The sequence below is a fragment of the Cucumis melo genome, chromosome 11 (genome assembly GCF_025177605.1).
Source record: "Cucumis melo cultivar AY chromosome 11, USDA_Cmelo_AY_1.0, whole genome shotgun sequence".
Taxonomy (NCBI): Eukaryota; Viridiplantae; Streptophyta; class Magnoliopsida; order Cucurbitales; family Cucurbitaceae; genus Cucumis; species Cucumis melo.
This window is the reverse complement of record NC_066867.1, coordinates 5,764,756-5,781,468: the sequence shown is the minus strand read 5'-3', so window position 1 is coordinate 5,781,468 and position 16,713 is coordinate 5,764,756. Positions and strand designations below refer to the sequence as shown.

The window sequence follows — 16,713 nt, the reverse complement described above, 5'->3', positions numbered from 1 at the left end:
TTATTGGTTTCCTTTTTCTTTTAATCAATTATTTTTATTGATTTCCTTTTCATTTTTTTCAATTATTTTTATTTCTTTTCCTTTTTCTCAATTGTTTTTATTGGTTTCATTTTCCTGTTTCTCAATTACTTTTATTGGTTTTCTTTTTCCTTTTTCTCAATTATTTTTATTTGCTTCTTTTTTTTTAATTATTTTTATTTGTTTCCTTTTCCTCTTATCTCCATCATCTTTCCCAAGTAATCATTCTCTTTCTCTTTCACTCATCGTTTTCCTCTACACACCGTCTTCCTCTTCACCTCTCATCATCTTCGTCGACAACCCAAACTCTTCCTCTTCACTGGAATATTCCTCTTCGTCGGATCCATAGTTTTTGCCTAATTGTTCCTTTTCGTCAGATCCATAGTTTTTGTCTTTCTCTTTGTGCGAATCTGGGTTTTCGTTATTGGTTTTTCTCTAAAGTATCATAGGTAGTAGAGTTAAAGGTTAAATTTTGTTTTGTTTCTTTCAATTCTGAATATTGAAGACATAATAATTTATTTTAAAATTAATATTAAATTCTAGATGTCATGAAATAACGATAAGGTTGTTGAAATCGATGGATTAAGAAGTGAGTCAACATCATCTAAGAGAAATGGCCCGAGTGAGAGATGATATTGCCAATCAAATTTGGCAACATTTGAAGGATAAATACAATTTTATGTTTATGTTATTATTTTTATTTGTGCATCGATACTTTTTCGTATTAAATTAATAAATTTTTGATAATTTTATTCTTTATGTTTGATGGATAGACCTATATTTTTGTTTAATGTTTAATTGAAGTAGATGTGAAAAATAAAAAATAAATCTAGAAGAAAATCAGTAAAAAAGAAACAGTTATCAAACACATTTTTTGTTTCTGTTTTTTTTTTCAAGAAACAAGAAATAGAAACGGTTATCAAACGCATTACTGTTTCTTGTTCTAAAAAAAGAAGAAATAGGAAACAAGAAACAAGAAACAAGAAACAGAGAATATGAACGTTACCAAACAGGCCCATGATTGCAACTTAATTAACCTATTTCATTTACAAATTTGGTAATGCATTATGCACGCATGTTTGCTTTCTTTTCTGGTTGTCCTTCAGATTATGAACCACATTCTCAATCGTTTTGTTTGTATATTAAACTTAAACATATTAACCACCCCTAACACACAACCTTACAAGATTCCCATCAATTTCATGGTTGTGAGGTCATTTCCACCATACTCTTAATCAATATTTTAAGTCTTTTTCATTCTCATAATATATTAATTAAAAATTAATCCCATGAATAAAAATATTGGGTAGGTTCTAAAAAAAACAAAGACATATAGTATGAGAGAGTAATTAAAGTTTGGCTTTGTATTTAATTTGTCTCGTCTAACATCCAAAATAGCCCATTTGTACATTAAATTAAGAGATTATTCTTCGTTTGTATTTTCTATGACAAATTCCTTTTTTTTTTTAACTGGGAGTATGATCGGTTTTTAATTCTTTTTTTAGTTGGTTGGAATCCATTTTTCTACCAAATCATCATCGAATCAATTATGATCGCAGTTTAGTAAATATTCAAACCGGCTTCGATTATAGAGAAACACAAACAGTCGTTGATCGATCGACGTTAGCTTATGTAGATTTAACTTTTGAAAATTGTCAAAAATATTCTCAGTTTGAATTTTTTTCTAAACCAAGACTGACCGAATTCTTATCTTCGACTAGTTACCTTCGATTTAGACAATTTTGGTTATAGATTGATCGATTCGATTTTTTGATCTATCATACTTGGTCGTACCAGATGCTTAATTACAAACACTACTCTAACTTAGAGTTTTCTTGCTCAATTACATATTTTACAAAAGTGATTTAAAATATGAGTTTTTTTTAAAGAAAAACAAACTATTTACCCTTGAGGGTTAAAAAAACTACTAAAAGAAAAAAAAAAACTCATTATATTTGATTTTGTCACGAAGTGTAAATATTTTGACCATTTTGCCATGTTTGACAATCTCTGGTACATTTTCATATATATCAAAATGAACTAAATCACTTACAAAATATATCAAAATTATTTTTTTGTCACCGATGGATACTGATAGGCTTCTATCAATATCAATATCTATCAGTGACATTGATAGAAATATATTAGTGTTAACCAATTTCTATCATAATCATTAATAGAATTTGAAATTTTACTATATTTTACCTAAGAACTTTGTAACTTAGAATAATTCCCTTATCTAAAAACTTTTAAATAATAATAATAATTAAATATATAATGTAACGTCACTTAGAAAAAAGTTGTAGGGTCTTAGAATATGAAAATATGTTTAGTTCATGTTTAAAAATATGAGAGAGAATTTAAAATTTTCCCCGTGGCATTTTTAAATCCATTAAAAAAATTATATTTTGCAAATAATTCTCTTTACTATTTATAATAGTTCTAAAAGAAATTATGCAGTCGTTTAACTGGTTTTTAATATAAAATTTAAAATATTAAATTTTATTTAAAGAGAACAAAAAAATTATTGGTTTGATTTTGTTATTTTATAGGAAAAAACAGTTAAAACCAATCTAAACCAAGGGGTGTTCGTAAAATATAGAGTCTTTTTTTAATTTAACGAAATTATAAAATATTTATATTGTACAGAACAATTTCAAAAACAGAAAAAATCTATAGACTCACAATGGAAAATAACAAAAATATCCTGTCAACCACATCGTCAACAACGTGCGTAATATATTTGGTACACGATCGTTTAGATTTAGCTATCATTTAGATTTAGTCGTTTAGATATGGATAGCCAAATTTAAGTGATTTATTTTTTGTATTAAATTGGTTACACGATCATTTAGATTTAGTCATTTAGATATGGATAGTCAAATCTAAGTGATTTATTTTTTGTACGTTTAATTTGGTTACACAATCGTTTATGATCGTTTAGATTTTGACTATATTTTTTTTTTCAAAATTTTGTACACAATCATTTAGATTCGGCTAAACGAATTTTTTTAAGATTCTTTTGTACACGATTGTTTATTTTTTTAAAAAAAATTGTTTTTAGATTTGGCTAAACAATTTTTTAAAAAATTCTTTTTGTACACAATCATTTAAATTTGTCTCTACAATCGTTTATTTTTTTTCTCAATCTAAACAATTTTTTTCAAAATTCTTTGTACACGATCATTTAGATTTGGGTAGTCAAATCCAAATCTAAACAACGTTTTTTCAAGTGTACACGATCTTAAACAACCAAATAAAAGTAAAAAAAAAAATCTTTTATATATTTGATACACAATCTTGAACTAAATAATAGTTAAAAAAAATATGATGGAAAAAAAAATCAAATGGCAGACGCAGACGAAGTGGGGAAGAAAGACGAGATAAAAAGAAGGGTAAATATGAAATATTTAAAATATGACTAATTTCATAGACTTTGTTTGCCCAAGTTGTAAATATTTTATCGATTTGTTATATTTACGAAAAGTTCCTTAAAATACTCTGATTTGTTACTTCAAGTATTCTATTATTTTGTACGGATGTAAGTTCAATTATTACTTGTACTTTTATTTTAATTTTTGAGTTTTCTCCCGGTTTTGAGTATTCTACATCAATTTTTGTATATTTTTTTTATTGTTTTCTTTGAGCTCCTTTTATAAATATTTTTGTTTTTTAAATTAAGTTTATTCTGTTGTTGAATGATATAACATTAAATTTATCTCACCTATTAACTTAAACTTTTTAGGACAATTAATGATTTAAGACCTCTAAAATTTTTTGATTGAATTTTATTTTTCTTTAAGTAAAAAAGCTTAAATTAATTTATAAGCAAATCGTAAAAATAAAAACAAAATTTAAAAACACTTATTTAGTTTTCAAAATATGGCTTGAATTTTTAAAACATAAAAAAGTAGAATGAATTTACAAAAGCAAATAAGATTACTAAGCAAAACTTTTCTTTCTTTTCTTATATTTATGATAATAGTTGTTCACCGCTAACATATTTTTTAGGAATGATGTAGATGTTTAAAGCTTCACAAGTCCGTCCAGTAAAGTTTATTGTGATAAACTTCGGTACAAATTAAAAAAAGGTAGGATTAAATCGTTACAAATTAAAAAACGTGGGATTAAATCAACAATAATTTGTATTTCCCTTTCTCTTCTTATTTATTATAAATATTAATAATAAATATTAAATAGAGAAATTTAAGCTATATTTACGGTCCGTATAACGAAGTTCATAAACTTAGTCATTTTTTAAATAATCCAAATTAATTTGTCCTTCCGTCTTGCTTCTCCTCTTCATCTACTTCATCTCTTTCTTCTTTTCTTTTCTTTTTATTTTTCCTTTCTTCCATCTTCGTCTGTTTCGTCGTCTTTTTCTTCTTTTTTTTTTTTCTCAGAGTGTTATTTGGTTCATCGTGTATCAAATATAAAATATCTATTTTTTCAAACTTTTTTATTTGGTTGTTCAAAATTGTATACTAAATATAAAAGACTAGAAAAAAAAACGACAATTTGGATAGCCAAATCGTCTAAACAATCATGTAAAAAAATAGCTAAATCTAAACAATCCTATACAAAGAATCCTAAAAAAATTGTTTAGATTAGGGTACTCAAATCTAAGCGATCGTGTATAAATGTAGATAAATCTAAACAATCGTGTACGAAAAGAATTTAGAAAAAAATCGTTTAGCCAATCTAAACAATCGTATACCAAATCTTGAAAAGAAAATCATTTAGATTTGAATAAAATCTAAACAATTGTGTACCAAATAATAGTCAAATCTAAACGATCGTGTACCAAATATCTAAATTCGATCGTGTACCAAAAATAACTAAATTTAAACGATCGTGTACCAAATATATTATGTATGTTGTTGACGGTGCATTTTTTGTATTTTTTATGGTAGGCTTGTGTTCTTTTCCGATTTTGGAATTATTCTATATAGTATAAATATTTTGTCGTTTTGTCATATTTTTAAAAAGATCCTTATTAAATATCTATACGTAGAATAATTAAGAAACAAAAAGTCTTCACCCACTTAACCTATGTATACTACAAACATACATTCTTCTTTTTCCTTCGAATTTTCATGTGTCAAAACATTATTATCTTATTTATTACCGATGTTTCTTAAACTTATACTTCGTTAGTATCTTTGTAATCTACTGCCTAGTTGCTTGTCTCTTGACTTATAAATAGAGGCTTTTAATTAATGTTGTAAAAACACACAACATTGATGAGATTCCAAAGAAAAGAAAAATAGTGGAAAATCCTAAAACTTTTTATAATTTTATTTTATATTTATTTTTAATATTATATATTTTCGATATTCGTATTCATGTTCTACTCCATATTATTATTTTATGATTGTTGTTGTTATTGGAAGGTAAACAATGTATTGCATACAAAAGAGAAAGTTGGAAAGTCAATAAAAGTTGCTGCTTGTTATACTAATAGAAGAATACGCTTACGTAACTAAAATAATGTTTCATATTATTAATTAATGGTAACTTTTAATTCCAAAAATATTATTGCTGTAAACATAATATTGTCATTCTCATTGCTTATTTGTTTCTTTAAATAATTTAAGAAATTATATATTTTTTTTTTATTTAAAAATTTTGAGTGGAAAAAGAAAAATTACTTTCCAAATTCCCAGTTTGCCCCTGAATGGGCTTTTTAATAGATATAGTGTAACTTCTTCAAACTTGAGTTATTAACTTTAATACATACAAAAAAAATATATATAGAATTTACATAAATATAATCAAATTCAAAAATATTTACGGCTCGTATAACATAAAATAAAAGCTCACGAAGTCGGTAAAATATTTTCATAATTTTCAAATTTATCCTTGAATATTACGAACGGTTCGTCATTTCTCTTCCGGATTTCTTCTTCTCCTCTAATAGATTTTATTTCTTCTATTTTAAAACGATTTATTCTTCTATTTAAATCTTTTATTTCATCTTCATCATTTTTGATAAAATTCTATAAAACTACTTCATCTTTTTCGTATTAAAAAATATCAAGATCGTTTAAATATCATTTTGACATGAACTAAATGATTCTTTACCATTGTGAACACAATCATTTAAAATCGTTTACCATGGTCAACACGATCATTTAAATTTGAAACACTTTTTTCCATTGTTTAAAACGAACTATATACAATCGCTTACGTTAACACGATCGTTTAACATGGTTAACACAATCGTTTAATTTAAAGTTTTTAACGATCATTTACATTAGGCTATACAATCACTTACTATAATTAACACAATCGTTTTTCATGATCAATACGATCGCTTGCCATAGTCAACACGATCATTTAACATGGTCAACACGATCATTTAAATTTGAAGTCTTTTTCCCCATTGTTAAAAAGAACTACACGATCATATATCATGACCTAAACGATAATATGATAGTAGATCACTTGTTTAGATTGTAGTACTCGATCGTTTAAAAGAAAAATACTGGAGCGTGTGTGGCCAATTAATCGCGTATTAACTTGGGCATTTTTGGTATTTTTCATTGTGTCTTGGTGAGTTTTTTCCATTTTCAGAATTGTTCTATACAGGGTAAATATTTTACGGTTTGTTATATTTTTTAAAAAAATCCCTAAAAAAATTGTAAAATAGTGATTTACCATATTTCGAACATATTGATTCTATTAAAAACTAAATAAATGAAAGTTTAGAAATAATCCTTACTCAATTTTCTACTCAAATATCTCTTACAAATCTATCTAATCCTTGCAATTGCATCCTTGGCAATAATCATCAAACTAAGCGAAGCATCCCTAACACACATGCCTTAATGGAAAAGGCGTGACAAAAATTTTCATCGTGTTGGCCTACCTCGTTGTGATAGGGATACAACAACCTTGGACTAGGAGGGATGTCCCCAACACATCAGAACTTAGAACATTGTTAATACGGCTACATTTTAAGCATGAGATTATATTCATTTGTTTCTGGGAGGAATGTCATTAAACATTGAAACACCGGAAAAGGATCATCTGTACCAAAAAAAAAACATACACACAATTAAGCCTATGGCCTTTTCAATAAATTGCAAATGAGCAAAATATATTTGTGAGACTCGAACAGCTAAATATAAATTTTTTCTATATTTGCAAAGTTTTATGAACTGTGTTATATTTGTTAATACTTTAAATCCTTTGTTATATTTGCAACAACTTCTCGTTTAATTACAAATTTTTATGTCTGAACATTTATATAGATTAAAGATTTAGGTCTAAAACAAAATTTAAATTTTAAAGGTAAAATGGTAACCTTCTGAGACCTAGGGATTAAATTGATATCAAACAATAAACTTAAGAACTAAGGTCATGTTTACACCGATCGAAGAGTGTAGGTAGACCCACTTGATTATTTTTGTTGTTCTTCACCTGTTTTCCTTCATTGTAATGATATGGAACACACATTGAAGTTTGTAATCAAATCTTGTATTCTAATCGAGGAATAATTAAAAAGTGTTCAATTGGATTGCAATTGAAAATTACTCACTACCTTTATTATTATTATTACAAAAATTGTTATTGTAACTGTATAAAAGTTATGAATTTGCCACATTTATTGTTACCGTTACTATTATTGTGATTGTTATGATAAACAATAACGATAATGATAACGGTAACAGTAAAATGGGACAAGCTCATAGTTCTAAATAAGTGTGATCAAGAGCAACAAACTTGTGTTTAAAATTCATACCTATTACGGTTCATTCAAGAATGGAGTTCCATTTTGATTACACCAATTTTTATTACGGTTTCATGAACGTGACCTAAAAGTGTAATGTTTTGAAACTAAAAGATTAAATAAAAAACTAGTTGTAATATTTAAGAAACGTGTTATGTGGAGTTAACTTGTATTGATGTTGATTTTGATCCGATTTACTTTGATTTCTAGAGTTTGATCATCTTATTCTCTCTCGGTTTAATATGCATACTTAATTTGCAAAAGTTCACACGAAATTTGCAAAGAAACGTGTTCCGTAGAGTTGAACTTGTTTTGATATTGATTTTGATCCGATGTACTTTGATTTCTAGAATTTGATCCTCTTATTCTCTTTCGGTTAACAATGTATGCTTGATTTGCGAAAGCGAAGCGCATGATGTTTTTTAAATCGAAATTTTAGAAGAATATTTGATTCTTCAAAAAACTTTGTCAATCCACAAGTGTGGTCAACTTCAAGAGTTAGAAAGTCTTATGATTGTTGGGCAAATTCTCTAGTAGCCTTAGTGGGCTTAGCTCATTAATCCATGGACTTGGCTCTTGAGAACAACTATTTTGGATTTGGACCTTATTTAGCATTTGGACCAAAATTAAGCCTATTTACGGACTCAATTAGACTTTAACCAAATTAATTAAATTAATTCAAAGATCAATATAAACACACGTAGCATCATCAGACTGTGTCAATTTATGCCCCAATTCTAATTTGGAAGGCATGTCAAATTTTTAACTAATTTCATTTCAATTATTCAGAATTTTATCATTAATTTGGTAAATGATGAGACAATTTGTAATTAAACCAAAATTTTCCATTCACCTAAGTGCCTAAATTTTAAAGATTGGTACGTATACATGTGTATATGTGTAAGTGAATCTAGAGAAAAAAATAATTTTGAATATGATCACATTTTAATTTGGGACAAATTTGGAGTTTCTGTTTACCATGAAATGAAATTTGATGTACACCCAAATATGAATATTGAGATCTAAATGGATTTGGATAGCTTCATCTTCACAATTTTAAACTAAATCTTTTCAAATGTTTTTGAGTTTAAGCAAAGATAATCAAACTTAAATATAAATCAATTTCTTAATTTGAAAATATTTGATGCTAAATCTAATTAGCCTTTGTGGGTAATTTTTTTTATAAGCTTTTCACTCTCTTTTTTCTTCTCTTGTTGGCTCTTCTTTCTTTCTTTCCTTCTCGCTCCTTCTCTTCTTCCATCTTCCATCTTCCATTTTAACTTCTTTTTTAAATTTGTAACAATCACTTGACGATGAGTGGATCAACTTTTTTTTTATTATTATTTTTTCTTTACTTTTTCACTTGCTACAGACACCGTTGTTCGACCACCATGAGAGCTCATAATGCCCTGTCATTTTCTTATGACCTACTAGAGGCAGCTCAAAAATCTTGGAAGACTACGAGAGGATATGATTATCTCAAGGAAGTTTCTAGCAGTCGTCTCCTTTGGTTGGAGGATTTAAATCTATATAGATTTTCACATTTACTTTCTTCTTACCACGTCGAACCTCTTCGAAAAGGCAAAGGTCATGAGGGCGATTGGTTTAGCTACTAGTGATACGGAGATATCAACCTTTTCAATTGATGAATCCAAAGCATAAGCTCTCGTTAAAAATTCATCATTGTATTGCTCTGCAAACTCTCGAAGACAATCGTTCAAAGGTGACTACAAGGATAAATAAATATACAAATTATTCACTAAAGTAAAATAAAAAGAGAGAAGATATATGAACTAGTGGTGTCGTAGTTTTAACTATTGAAGCCCTTGAACCCCTCCAAACAATAATCATCATCTAATGTCCTTGCTTTGAAAATATTTTCCAATAAGGATCACTCGTGCTGCTAGCACTCTCATCTTTGTGATTCCACGAATTTTTTTTTAGGGTAGGAGTCATTAGCTCAATCAAATAAATTTGTTTACCACTTAAGTTAATTCCTTTGTTCTTTGATAGTCTAGGTTGCAATGGAGGAGGAATGATGCTACTTACTAAAAGATGTCTATTGACCTTAAAATAAGTCTCGTGCTTCGTTAGCCACAAATTTCAAAGTCGCGATGTCACATGATTGTTGGGTACTAGTGTAGGGCAAGCAAGAATACCGCCTCAGATAATGTTCTACGCATCGTTCACATCCTCCACTGATATAATACATTCTTTGGGGGTAATGATAGGTACTAATTCCCCTATATATCATTAGAAATGTCATAGTATATAAAAAACAAATTGTCGACCAAATCGATATGGACTATACAACTTTATATTCAAAACATTCCCACACTAGAATGATAAGTATCATGATTGCATGCTTCAGAAATAGAAAAACCATAGGAATGATAAATCATGACCATCAATCATACGCTCATGCTTATATTGGTTCTGAATATTTGCATGCCACTAATACTTGCACTTTTGTGGATTAATTCTCGCGACTCATATTATCCAAACTAATAGACCCACCTTAGTTAGAAAGGTAAGCCAACTTTGGACCTCGAATCTTTACTGGAATAGGGTAGTGCGTGCCAAAATAATGAGCTAGCTAATCTTGAACATAATGCATGGAAAAGGGAAAATCCATTCGTCCAATTGGTTTGATGCTTTAGTTATCAAACCTAACCCAACATTTTTATTAGCTAGAACTGGGATGACAATGTTCTAGGATAGTCATGTTGGCCATTGAGCTAGCAATTCTTAAAACTTTAGGGTGAATAAAGGATCTCTTTTGCAGAAACACAAAAAGGCATAACTAACAAGATAAAAAGGCAGCCAAGTAAGTTCCATCCTTCACGTTGACTTTTATTATGACTTCTACAAACAGAATATTTTCTTTGGTGGACTATTTTTAATACTCGATTCTCATACCATCAAGATTTTGGGTAGATTTGAAGCGTGACGCCTTCTATTGCTTTCGTGTAGTGGGTTTATCATATCTTTTAGTCCCAAGGAACCAAAATGAAATCTAGAGACTAATGGTTACTTGGAAGTCATTTTTGGATGGCGTTATGCATATCATTTCTCTACATGGAAACTATTGGATGATACACCTAAAAAAGATGTTCACAAGTCTTTGGAAGATATCTCGCGAGATAATTAACTCTTTAAGAGAAAGAATTACTCCTTCATAAAAACTTCCCTTAATTGGAAGACTCCAAACGACCACATGTTGCGTAAGAAAATGGATAATTCACCTGCCATGGTGTGAAAAGTGTTTGCTGAAGGACACCAGACTTCACAAAAGGCTCGAACCACATCACATTATGATCGTAAGTGTACAAAGAGGTCGTCACTGCCAAATAAACAAATATCATAAAGGAAACGCCTATTTCAGCCAACTACAAGCTTCATCCACTCCCGATAACAATTAGTAAAGCCAAATTCTCTTGGGACTTTTGTCACAAAATCTTAGTGCTTCTAAACTTCAATTATATGGCATCTAATAATTAAAACTTGGTCAAAACTATAAGACTCGTCATGGATAGAAGATGCAAACTCACAAGTTTTCTCATTAGGATAAGGGTACTTCTACCACTAACTTAGGAAGAGTAATGTTGTTGTCTAGATTAGGCCAATAATCTACAAAGGGCTAGTTAATGGTTTCTTTGCAAGTAAGTTGAGTCCATCTTCTTTCTATCACTTCTTCTTTGTTAAATTTGTAACTACCACCTGATGAATGGTGGATTGACTTCTTTTTCTTTTCTTTTTTATTTTTTTCCTTCTCTTTTTTGTCTGCTACAAACATTCCGACCAACCATCCATGGTAGTGAGCCAAGAAGTTGATCATCGAACACGAGCAACAAAAAACGACGACACAATTTGCCACCAACCCGACGATGCATCATGGATTAAGAGTGGTGATACCATAAGATCAATGCATGTTTCGATAATAGTATCTCTTAGTATTATACATCTACTTCTAGCCTAAAAATTAGGCTAAATCCCACTAGAATTTCATTAATTTTTTCTTTTTTTCCACATCTCCTTTCTCATTAAATTATACAGTCCATACTTAATTTTTTCTAGTGATCTTTCTTTTGTAGAATAATGGTTTACTTTATTGAACAACTTTTGTCTAGAGAGACATCTTGTGATCCTTGCAGATAGAAGTTAACTAAAAAAGGATGGGTTCAGCCTCCTCGTAGAGAAATCATTAATTGGCCCTTTTGTGGATTTTTGGCTAAGTTTAAACAACATGACTCTACCTAAATTATAGAAGTATCCTTGTCTCAAGGAGAAAGCGTGTAGGTTGATCTTGCAATTTTCTATCCATGACAAGTTTCCTAGTCTCGACCGAATTTTAACTCTTAGGTGCCTTATAATTAAGGGTAATATAGTTGGGATGTCGTGAAAAAAGTCCCAGAACAATTTGGATTTACTGACTCTTATTAGGTATGGCTGGAGCTTGTAGTTGATCGAAAATATGTGACTTTTATATGATATTCGTTTCTTTGATGTAGTGATGACTTCTTTATACACATTCGACCCTACTAATTATGTGGTTCAAGCCTTCTATGAAGCCTAATATTGTTCATGTTAGCATAATACTTTATATCTATATAATAGATTAACCTAGGGGCATTCATGTTAGATTGTCAAGAATAAATTACATGTTGGATTCAATTGACGAATTGATGATGAAAATAAAATGGCTATTGTATTCCTCAACTCTGAATGTACTTAGTGAGATCTTTTATCTCGATGGGACACAAGAAAGACTGATTGCTTATTGTTTTGGTATATATTGAAGACCATAGCCCTAAGTCTCCTTATATACTAGTTCAATTAGGATTTCCATTAAATCGTAATCAATCTAGGAATAGGAATAGGCTTCTACCCATTTAGTCCACACTCAGTTAGGAATCTTGGGTCTTAATTAAATAGGTTACATAATAGGCACAATCTAATAAAATAACCCAATGTGAAAAGTTATTAATCCACATACATAGCCAGCACCTTAATTATACATATTATAATTTAAATATGTCTAACAATCTCACACTTGGGTTATGCTTGTGTACGTAATATGATTAAATCACATAAACAAGTTATTTCAATAATAGAATTCCTTTATAGTTTAATTTGGTCCACCTCCTATATAAGTAGAAAATCAAGGTGGCTTTTGTTACTACCCTTGTAACTAATATGTTGTCTTAAAGTTCCAACATTTTCTCTTCCACCATATTTTGGATCTTCTCTATTGTCCTCTCCACTATCATTTATCTCATCTTTTTTTTGTTCGTTACAACCATCATCCTTTTGTTTGTTACAACTATCAACGTCGTCATTGTTGTCAAATTCATCATTGGCTTGAGGGTTATGAATTTGATTCACTTTTCCTTGCATTAATATTTCTTCAGTCTTCGACTTCCACAATAATTTGTCTATCTTATTGTTCAATTATTCATAATTGAACAAGAAGACATTTAGTATATTAGACTATATGTATTAAATTTGTAGCTTCGAGGAAAGGATATATTCACATATCACCAAGTACTCAAAAGAAGCGGAGGGGAGGAGCAAAGCCATCAATGGTAATGGGGTCTCCTTTCACAACAAAGTTTGGATCAGCGGAACCGAAAAAGGAATAAGTATAGTACAATAATCATGAATGCAAAGGGTTATCTTTCAAAATTATATGACAGTGATTTTACTTTGTTTTCTACAATGAAGGGTTTTACGTTATAGAATATTATGTCTTACCGATTTAAGATTTGTTTCGTGAAAATTTGTAATTGTTGAACAAGGTTGTTTGGTTGTTAACATCATTTATATGTGTAGGGTTATATATAATATAACAAAAGTTTTAAAATATATCTTTGTTTGATTTTGAGATGATTATATTATTTGAGTTTTATTATGTGGGATATATGAAATAATTCAAGTTATATATATTTATTATGTGCCTTCAAAACTAGTTGTGTACTTGCCTTCCAAGATCAGAAGTATATATTATATATGGAAGGATATATATGTTAACATACCGAGGTTGTTCAAATTCAACATATACGCAAATGTTGGTAACATCTTGTATGAGTCTAAGAAAGCTTCACGTGCACACCAAGCTTTTTGGTAACTTATGTTCAAACAATGCTCAGAAAAAATAAAATGGACTATATCTATAGCTGTGCTCAACTCTAAATCAGATATACTCATTTTATTCTTTATTATGTCCACTACAAGAAATAACATAAACGATAGCTAACGAAAAACGCTATAATAGACTTTTTATAGCGTTTTTCGAGAGTCCTGACAGCCCATGTTATTAAAAGTCTGGGTCTTTTTATAGCGTTTTTTTGAAGCTATAACTAGTGCTATCGTAGAGTTTGAAGATATAGCTTATATACGTTGCTATAAAAACATTTGATAGCGTTTTTCGTTAGAGCTATAATAAGTTTATATAGCTTAAATAATGTGCTATCTTTAAGATATAATAGCCCTTTTTCGACGCTATAGTATAGTATTTATAACTATAATTTTCAGCTATAATAGCCTTTTTTCGATGCTATAGTATAATATTTATAACTATAATTTTTAGCTATAATAGCATTTTCTCGATGCTATAGTATATTGTTTATAACTATAATTTTCAACTATAATAGCCTTTTTCGACAGTATAGTATTTATAGCTATAATTTTCAGTAATAATGCTATTTAATCGTTTTCAATCAAAATATAGGTAACATTTTTCTCAAAAATCTATAAAACCATTCATAATGTATTAAAATTACCAAACAATGTAGTCATTCTAAATGTACCAATCATACACATTAACAATCAAAATACACATATTAGTAAATAATGTATGAACCACACAAATTAACCCTCAAAATACAAATAAAGTTCATCATAAGTCTACAAGCAAAGTTCGTCATAAGTGTACAATCTCTAGTCCTCTGGTGAAGACGACTCCATTTCATTCACCTACATAAATTTATAAAACATATATTAATTAAAAAAGTATAGAAAATCTTTAACAAATGTAGACAAAAAATATTAGAATTAGACAACATCCTAATGATCACTTTATTAGATGGCCATGCAACTGTACTTCCCAAAGCTTCTTCAATACATGTCATTTCTGATGTTGGCCTCCACAAATATGCATTTGGTTTTTTTGCAACATCAACCCATACTCTAATTGCATGTGGACCAATAGGAACATGATGGACCAGAGCAGTTGGATCATTAGAAGACCATCTTCCTTAAGCAACAATCTCTCCCGAGCCATACCAATCTAATAACTTGCACTTAGTTTGACTGTTGTTATTGATACTCTGTGAAAAGACAAATATGAGATACTAGAATAAGAAGATAATGACATCATAAACAATTTTCGTCCTATTACAAATAAATTTACCGATGGAGAAGGCATTGGAGGAATATTTAGTCGCTTAAGCACACTTGCAGTAGCATTTGAAAGTTCCTCACTTGGTTCAGTCTATGATAATCACATATGAAACCAAAAATATAGTTAACTACTACGAGAAAAAAAATCTAAGTTAGTAAAAGAAAAAAAGAAATACATGTTTCTTTAAATAAGATAACATAAGTGCTTTCATTTCAATCATTTCATCTTTCATTGTTTTCATTTCTACCATTTCTTCCTTCATCTTCAAATATTCTTTTTCAAGAACCTTATACTTGTGGTCTTGTTGAGACAAAAGAGATAGTTTTGAACGAGTCACACCAAACCCAAATCCTCTTACATGACCATGATCGGGGCCAAGAACTTTACTCAAAGCATCATCAACCACGTTTGTTGTTGAAACTGTCTTCTCAGCCTCAGTTTGTTCAATACGCTCCTAGCAATATATAAACAAACAGACCTTAACAATTCTTAAAGATCTAAGCTGCTGTAACTTTTAGCTATTGTTTTAAGCTGCTGTTTTATTAAAGATCTAAGCTACTATTTTAAGCTACTGTTTTATTAAAGATCCAAGCTACTATTTTAAGCTACTGTTTTATTAAAAATTTAAGCTGCTGTAACATAATTCTTAGTGGACTGTAGGTATTTTGGCTTGCTATTTTGTAACTTTTACCTACTGTTGTGTAACTTTTACCTACTGTTTTGTAACAATATATATACGCTCCTAGCAATATATAAACACATATCTAACATTATGCTTAGTCAAAGTGATGTTTAGCAATTCTTTAATACAAGCTTAAAACAGCCTCAGTCCACTAAAAATGTATGTTATGCCAACAGTGTTTAATGTATTTCAGATGCTATAGTCATTTTGTGGGAAGATGGAAGAGTTGGAAAATGAAATTAAATAAGGTTTAGGAAGGAATAAGGTTCTCCCTTTTCTAAAGGAATTTTTGTAGACATATTTGTACTTTTGTTCCTAAACTCAGGCAAAGAATCAAGTACCAAACTAGTGAAAGTTTTCTGAGCAATATGATTGAGGTTAAGACTACTTAATTCCAATATAATTATGATGTTTATGGAAATCAAAATCACTTCATTATCGACAAACACCTCCTAATTACCCATCATATCTCAACAAAAAGCTACTTAAAAAAAATGAGTCATCAAAGGTTTACCTATGAATATGAAAGAAACTTCAAATAGGTAGAGTGAGCTATAGTTTATTCAATGTTTGAGACTCCAATTATATTTGTCTTTATAGTAATGCTTACAATTTTATATTTAGACTAAAACAGTATACTCTACAAAACACAAACTATTATAAGCCACATTATAATAATCAACTCTTCCAATTGAATTGATAGAATACATTATGCACATGAAGAAAAAGTGATGGTATACTATATTGTCAACAACTTAAATGAAATAAAGCAGACACTCTCGATCAAGAAGTTAGAAACTCGAATTTTCAAATTGGATGAGGCTTCAACTTTTTATACCTTAACCTTGAAGTTGTAAGCATCTTGTCTCAAGATCT

General features: G+C 29.3%; 1 long non-coding RNA gene across 1 annotated transcript; it reads right to left on the bottom strand.

Moving 5' to 3' along the window:
• Nucleotides 1-15,021: 15,021 nt before the first annotated feature.
• LOC127151715 (uncharacterized) lies at nt 15,022-15,485 on the bottom strand. The gene is made up of 3 exons (XR_007824848.1): nt 15,331-15,485; nt 15,165-15,245; nt 15,022-15,081 (listed from the first exon to the last, which is right to left on the bottom strand). It is a non-coding gene; the product is annotated as an uncharacterized LOC127151715 (long non-coding RNA).
• Between the last annotated feature and the right edge of the window lie 1,228 nt (nt 15,486-16,713).